Source organism: Bactrocera tryoni, chromosome 2 (genome assembly GCF_016617805.1).
Source record: "Bactrocera tryoni isolate S06 chromosome 2, CSIRO_BtryS06_freeze2, whole genome shotgun sequence".
NCBI lineage: Eukaryota > Metazoa > Arthropoda > Insecta > Diptera > Tephritidae > Bactrocera > Bactrocera tryoni.
The window spans coordinates 46,135,593-46,144,626 of NC_052500.1; positions in this window are offsets into that span (position 1 = coordinate 46,135,593).

Here is a 9,034-nt window from a genome sequence, read left to right on the forward strand (position 1 = left end):
ATTATTTTGTGTTATAAGAACCATTGTTTTCCGAAAAATGGTAAAAATTTTATGTTATAAAATTTAACAAAAAATAATTTTCTATAAATTATTATTTCAAAAATGATATTAATTTCGACTATTATGAAATGAACTTAAATGTGCTCATATAAACACTTTCCACCATTCATTCCTTCCATTTCTTAAAAAAAATTAATGAAATTGAAGCATGGAAATGTCACAACGCTGTTGTAGGGAGTATCATAAGGAGCATGCATACATATGTATGTATATTTATGTCTCTTCATATTCATGAGTATGTGAGAGAGCTGTATTTGTACACATTTTTCGCTGTTAAAAATGGAATATCAAAGAACTTATTTTTCTTCGATATTCCCTGATTGCGCATATGCACATGCTATGGCATCATAAGCCGTACGTATATTATTTCTCTTCATATTCTCTGTTTGAGTATGTGGAGAACTGTTAAAAATGTTAACATTTCACATCGTGAATTCTGAAGTTGTGAGGTGAATACCTTACTCCAATCTTATAAATTGTTCGACATCGAACCTGCACCTTCTCTATGTTTTAAGTTCTCTGCCTGAGCAGTGAGTAAAAGCAAATATGTATGTACATCAAATTTTTAATGCATACGACAAGCACCTTTTACTCAAAAAATCGAGTCCGAGCACAAGCTCACGTTTTATGCATGAAACCCAATATATGAGTATATTTGGAGGAAGAATATAGCGAATAATAATTATAATCCCTTTGTGAAACTGTAAGATGCAATTAAACATACTTATAAGCCCTAATAGCCCTGACAGACGACAGCACTAATATGCATTAGCGGGCTTAATTTGCATTTACTTGCGCATTTGACCCATGTTAATGCATGTTTGTAATGCACAAGAATTCCGTGCATTTGGCTGAATTTGCCAAATTGGAGTAGGCAACACTGCCCAAAAAGGGATAGTTTCTGCTATTGTTTGACAGATGTCGCTTGAAATCTGCCGTGTTGTTTGTGTTTACAGCTTCAGAGGCAAACAGTTTTTATATTGCTAATTAAATTATACATATGCAAGTATATTAACAAAAACAAATTTTAATATTTTTATATGGCAGAAAATAAACAAAGCACAGTTTGCTATCCATTTTTCCAATATTCTTAACTTTTTCGCACACTTTTATTTCACTTTTTTTTTAATAAATGAACAAATTTCACTATCAGCTGTCTAAATGCACAAGTCTGCCGTCTGTCACCATAAAATTCCAATGCGCATTAGTGTTGCTTAAGGCGCATTAATTTTGCTCGTCTGTCAGGGCTATAAGACCTTTTTTTACAAAATTTTTTTCAGATGGTATTTGTTTCCTGCGTTTGATTTTTATATTCATTTATATCCAACCATAACACTTTTAACCCTGAAATCGTGGGATGGTATACTAAAGTTTCCCCCGTTTATTTTTTAATGAACTATTCGACATCTTTCATAGCGTTTCACTGAGGCTATTGTACTAGTTTTTAGATGAGGCAAGAAAAGTTTTAAAAACCATTCGAGTCGTAAATGAGTTAGGTAACAACACAACACATAATTTCAATTTTGTAAAGGGATGGTTAATTAACATTAATAGTTTAAGATGATTGTGGCGATTGCTGTCACACTCAGGATTGTATGTCAGGACAGCTTAGAGCATCTTTTTGGTCAGATTAAAAGTTGGGGAGGTGCTAGAGTTACACCTTTCATGTTCTCTAGTTTATTTAGGAAGTCGTGAGGTTTACGTTACGTAAATATCGTAACAAAAGGTAACTGTGAGCTGCCTTTAGAACTCGAAGCCACAGCCATTTCAGAACATAGCCATAATTTTCTTCTTAATGTGTGCAATGATTCTGTTTTAAATGACCTTTCTTGGCAGGATTTCCAGGGTTTACCACGGCCCGAACACTCCATTGTTAGATCCATTTCTTTCGATAATAGTTCAGAATTCACTTTTTAAAAGAAAGTGCTTTTAATTATATTTGAAAATTTTTAAAATGCACACATGCCTTCTGCCATTACCTTATTTAGGAGATGAAATTTATCTTCATACACCAAAACCAGATCGATAAATGCAACTTAATGAAGCCGCCTCAGAATTTGTTGCATTTATTAATAATTTAGAAGTAAAATTCGTTGAGGAATTTTACAGAAATTCTCATAATATTTATTAGGCCCTTCTTGTGTTGTAAAGACCCAAAGGTAATTATTGCGCTATTTATTAGAATTAGAATTTATTTTGTAACAAAACTTTTGAATTAAGATTTATCTTCACCCAAGCTACATTAAGTGGCTTTAAAGTTAGAACGATCTTAGAAAGTTTTTAATTACAAATTAGAATTTGGGGCTTAATATCTTTATAGTTTTAAATATTATATATATACATACATATATGAATGTATATATATAATTTTAATATTTATTTTTCTCTGATATGGAGTGATATAGTTTTTGTTAATTTTTTTTTATAGTATATAACTGTGAATTGTTATCGGTTTTTTTTATTTTGTATGTAAATAAGGTTTTAATAGGTGATATACAGTGGTGGCCTTATAATTAGAAACGATATGCTAGATAAAATAAAATCACTGTATACTTTTTTAAGACGAGGACTGTAAATTATAAGTCCCCATATTCGTAGTGTAGACTATGAACGTTATTGATAAATAAACACGTGACTATTTGCTGATTGGTTACTGAAAAAATTAAAATTATTTCCCGGTTTATGTTTCTTGGCTGACCGCGTAATTAGAAACGGGCAGTTCTTTCTTTTGATTCTCGGATTTTTTTGAACTTAGTGATAAAGTGAGTATAATTCAATAAAACAACGTTCAATTAAAAACGTTTTAATTGTTAGAATGTACAAAAAAAGTCATTTACTCCTATAATGAGAGACTTAATTGTAAGGTGCTATCAAAAGAAGAAATTGCCAATGTCAGCTATCGCATAACGCTTTGCTTGCTCCAAAAACATGATATTTGGAACTATAAATTGTATAAAAAAAACAAACAAAATTGAAACCCCTACCAGGAAAACCAGACCTCGAAAAACCACTCCAGCAGAAGACCGAATAACTAGTAGGACGAGCAAAAACAACTCTTTCATGACTTCGCGTGAAATAAAGACTAAGTTGGACAAGAAATTAATGTAGAAGTGACAGCTGGGACGATAAGAAAGCGTTTACAGGAGGCGTAAAAAACCGCATATATGTAAGTATCAAAAAAAATATTAAGAAGCGGTTGCGATTTGCAAAGGAAATGCTGAAGAAAAATCCCCAATACTGGAATAGAGTTCTCTGGAGTGACGAATGAAAGTTCAATTTATTCTTGTTCGACGGAAAATCGTATGTACGACGTTCTCCCAACATGGCGCTGAAAAATAGGTACACTGTGCAAACAGTAATACACGGTGGAGGATCAAATATGGTTTGGGGAGCCTTTTCGTCAGGAATAATGGGATGCTCAACTCTCCTGTCACTGGAAATTTGAGAGCTCACCTACCGAACTTTGACAGTTGACTGGATTGGGTAGGTTTTGACGTTTTGCAATTGGAATGACTGGAACGGCCAGATTGAAATTATACCAAAAATATATGTATGTATGTGAACGGAGGAATTTGTTGCCGCCGCTCAAGATCGTTAATAAAAATTTAAAACAATGAAAATCAAAGAAAATGCGAAATTTAAACATATTTCATGAAACGTTTTGTAATTTGATGCATAATAGAAATCATTTTTTGTTACAAATGATTAAAAACATTCATTAATTGACAACTAACAGGCTTAATTCACCTTATTAAGTATTGAAAGATCGAAAGTCAGTTGTTTTAATATATCATGAAATCAAAAAAGGATTTAAGTGGTTTCGCCATATATTAAAAGTCCAATATATGTACATATAATAATTTGCAATCGTAATAAACGTTGGGCGTTTTAATTTAAATGCCCAAAAATTCTTATTTTGTTCGATGTGGCCACAATGGAAAATGTTATAAAAAACGCTTATTTTGAGGCGCTCTCACACTGGAATAAGTTGGGCATCCCATTATTCCTGCTTTTCATCTTATTGTGTTGGCCCAATTGTGCGTGTTTAAGAGATAATGGACCAACATCAATATAAAAACATTCTGGAGAATGTAATGGAACCATATTTCTTTGAGAATATGCCAGTCCATTAAATTTTTCAGCGCGATAATAACCCAAAACACAATTCAAAGCTAGTGAAAAGCTGGCTTTCGGGTAAAAATATTAATGTTTTGGATTGGCCTCCACAAAGTTCGGGTCTCAAGCTAATTGAAAATTTATGGGCAATTGTAAAGTGAGATTTTAAGGACAAAAACCGCGAAATGATGACGAGTTGTTTCAAATGGTTCACAAAGTTGGAATATGTAGCATATCCGTGCAAACATGCCAACAATTAAACATGCCAATAAATTAAATATATATATATAAGGGATATCCAACAAAATACTAAAAAATGTAATAAATTGTTTCAATTGTACGTACAGTGTATCACAGAAATAAGTATGCACTATATATTGGCGTAAAAAAGTCAAATTATTTGCAAAATAAAAAGTATATATTTTGTGTTTTTTTGCAAAAACAACTACTCATAATATTGCCTTCACGAATATGACAAATTCATATCATTGACATATTCCGTTATTAAAAACCGTTAGATTTTCTCTGTAAAAAGCGAAAATCATGTCACATAAATAAGTATGCAGTTTACCATCTCAGTATTGTTTCGATTGATACACAGTTTTTATACGTTTTGAAGCAATAAGTATTGTTTTTTTTATAAAATAATAATTTTCCGAAGTTTTCATTAAATTTCATCGTTAATTGCAATTACATTTTGATCATGGAGCCGCCCGTCAAGGAACTATCACAAAATTTGAAAGGTGCCATTATAAAACTATATAAAGAAAACAAAAGTCAGATGCAAATTGGAAAACTAATAAATAAAAGTAATTCTAATATTCAAAAAATAGTAGAAAAATACAAAAAAGAGGTCAATACAAAAAATAAGGAAAGATCTGGACGACAAGAAACATTTGATTCCAAGGATCGGTACATTATTACACACAAGATACAGGCTAATCTGAAGAAAAGTGCTCCAAAAGTGCGTACTGAAATTAAAAATGAGACCAGTAAAACCTGCCATCCCCAAACTAATCGTCAAGTGCTGTATGATACAGGTTCCCATGGTCGTAATGTCCGTAAAAAGCCATTCATAAGCAACATTAACAGACAAAAAAGATTAAACTTTGTGAAAGCACGAGAGTAAACATAGAGAATATTTCTGGAATTCTGTTATTTTCTTAGATGAAAGTAATTATACATTTTTGGATCAGATGGACATGAAAAAGTATGGAGAAAAGTAAATACAGAGCTTGATTCACGGAATATGGCTGCCTTGGTAAAACATGTTGGTAGGTCGCTCATGGTTTGGGGGTGTATGGCACCAACTGGTGTAAGGAATCTTGTATTCATTGAGCGTAAAATAAACAAATATTATTACCTTAATATATTAATATCGAATTTAAACGATAGTGCGGCCAAATTGGGACTTGAAGGATCATTTGTCTTCCAACAGGGCAATGATCCAAAACACTCCGCTCACATTGTTAAGGAATTGCTACTTTACAAGACATCCAAACAATTAAAAACACCAACCCAATCTCTTGATGTGAACCCTATCGAACATTTGGGTCATTTTATAGAGAGATAAATCAGAAGATACCAAATAACCCGCAAAGAATCTTTGATATCTGCTTTAATCGAAGAGTGGGGCAATATCCCAACTTCAGTGACCCAAAAACTGGTAAAGTCCATGCCATCCAGATTGAATGCGATAAAAAAATTCAAAAGCTATCCAATAAAATATTAACAGCCCATCAAAGCTCAAAAATAAAACCGTTGGAACTTTTTCTTTGGAATGTATTACTATTGCATACATACTTTAGTGATGTAATTTTTAGCTATTTAAGCCTTTTTTTTCTCTAATTTGAAAAATTATTAATTTAAGTTTCTGTTTTTTGCTACTGCTTTTAACTAAAATATGAAACAACTGAAAAAAATAAAAAAATGGATATTATTATTAGTTCTGCGGCATTTTTTTCTGAAAACAAAACGGATAAACACAGTGCATACTTATTTTTGTGATGCACTGTACATAGTATATAAATATTGATAAGTTGTTACTGTCGTTTCTAATTACATAGTATATGACCAAACTGAATTTGGTGTTTTTTGTGTTGTTGTTGTTTTTATGTAAAACTCAAATAAAATGTGTTGCCTTGTTGATTCCAATTTATAGTATGAACGTGGCAATCTAATTTTTTAAAATATATTAATATAAGTAACTATAAGCAGCAAAGTCGTTTCTAATGGGTGCTTTAGTAATGCTTATATACAAATAAGCGATAGCCAATGAAGTAAAAGCTATGAAAATGTATTTCCAATATACATATGCATGCTCTTTTTGGCTGAGTATTTGCATATTAGATTTTTTTGATATCTGTTTTCATGAAGGAATTGCGCCAAAATTAACGATGAAATATGCGGTGGTATATGTATAAAATATGCAAGTAGCTAGATTTTTTCTAATTGTAGGTAATATATGTTTTAACGGGGAAATCGCGCCAAATGTATTTATAATATGTACATACGTATGTATATGTATGCGCTTTTTGGTTGAGTTGGCATATTAGATCAAATGTATGTTTGTACTTAGATTTTTACATAGGTATGTACATATATAATATACATAGGTAATATACATACTATGTATGTTTTAACGGAGAAATCGCGCTAATAGGAACCGCAAAAGCTAATACAAATTTACTCTTTTTTTACACAGTTTCTTTTTACACGGATTTGAAGGTACACGGTTGAAAATTTTTCTTTTTTGAAAAAAAGTCTACGGCTCAAGATCTTTCGGAAAGTAGTCCAACAGTTCAAAACTCTACTCGTATTACCGGACGAAAGTCACCATCGGATAATTTGATGAATATCTCCAGTGATGTTACCGACTTTAGTCCAGTTCATCGCAAACAATTGCGCTTGTTATCAAGTAGCGACGAATAACTTTGATATTTTTTCTTTATTTTTATTACACTTACACTCCGACTTAACACAGCCGTCTTCATACAGACAAATCAGTCTTCTTCCCTGTCTTTCTAAAATATTTGAAAAAGTGTTGCTATCAAAGATGTCTCCTTTCCTCCACGAAAATAATATAATACCAAAGCACCAATTCGGGTTTCGTGAAAAACATAGCACGATAGAGCAAGTAAATAGAATTACTAACGAAACAAGAAAAGCATTTGAGCACAGAGAGTACTATTCAGCTATATTTCTAGGCGTGGCTCAGGCTTTTGATAAGGTATGGCATGAGGGCCTCTTATATAAGATTAAAAATATTCTACCTTCAGAATTGTATAAAACATTGGAGTCTTATTTAAAAAACAGAAAATGTATGGTAAAAGTGGGAGATTTCATATCTGATGAAAAACAGATAAGGGCTGGTGTACCCCAGGGCAGTGTTTTAGGTCCATCACTATACATACAGCAGATCTTCCAACAGCTAGCAATGTATTAACTTCAACTTTTGCGGACGACACAGCTATAGTGAGCCGTAACAACTGCCACATTTTAGCATCAAGAATATTAACGGGGCATTTACATAAGTTCTGTCGAAAAATGGCTAGCGAACTGGCGTATAAATGTGAACGAACAGAAGTGTAAGCATGTTACATTTTCGCTTAGACCAAAAATGTGTCCGGCAGTAAAAATGAATAATATTCTAGTACCCCAAGCGAATGAAGTAATTTTTCTTGGTATTCACCTAGATAGAAGACTTACGTGGAGAAAACATATACATATCTAGTAAAATAACTTGCATGAAGATAAGAGCTGCAAATTTAAATTGGCTTTTATAAATAAAAACTCCAAACTTAGCCTAGACAACAAAGTACTTTTATATAAAGCGGTCATAAAGCCGATTTGGATGTATGGCATTCAACTGTGGGGTACGACCTGTGCAACTAATATAGACATAATACAAAGGTTCCAATCAAAAATGCTTAGATCAATCACGTGTTCGCCATGGTACATGCGTAATGAAAATATCCATAAAGACCTCGGTATTTCTATGGTAAGGAAAGAAGTAGAAGACAGCAGAATTAAATATGTACATATATATCTAAACTCCGTGATCACCCAAACCCTTTGGCTAATGCTTTGGTACATTCCTGCAATCAAACACGCCTTAAAAGAAGAGATATGCCTGCGTACTAAGGAGCAATGTATCACCAAAACAGCTCAATCACTTGCTTGAGCGTGTCTAGTTTTTAAATAGATTTAAGATTTTATAACTTATTGTTAGGCTTTTAAAACCAAAAGCAGATTCAATAAATAAAAAGGTATTGAAACAAAAAAAAAAATAAAATTTTTATTCTAATTGTTCTGCTCTTAATTCTGGATTGCAGATTTCTTTTGTTTTTTACTTGCTCTACCAATTTTTACCAGTATGAATTACATATGTATTCTAAGCTCTAATACTCAATAAAATCCCTACCAACCATGAGCAGGTAAAACACCAGATAATTAGCGGGTAACATGGTGGTAAACGTGGTGGTAAACATATAGAATGTTTCTTAAGCCTGGCAGATATTTTACCCACTCACGTACGTACTTATACATGTGATCATACATCTTTGTTGCCCTCATTCAGCAGTGTCATACAAAAACGTATATCTGTCCTGCTCTAATATCCCCAATCGACGGCTGATGCAGGGTTGCATTTTCTCTTTTTAAACAGCTGATGCAGGGTTGCATTTTTTAATTCCTACTTTTAAAATTTAAAAGAAAACTTTTTAATTTTTAAAATTTGTATTTTATTTTATTTTTTACATTTTTACATAAAATTTATTATAATTTATATATAAATAAAAACATATTTACTTTAAAAAAATAATTAATATCTGAAAAAAGATTAAATAAGGAAAAGAAT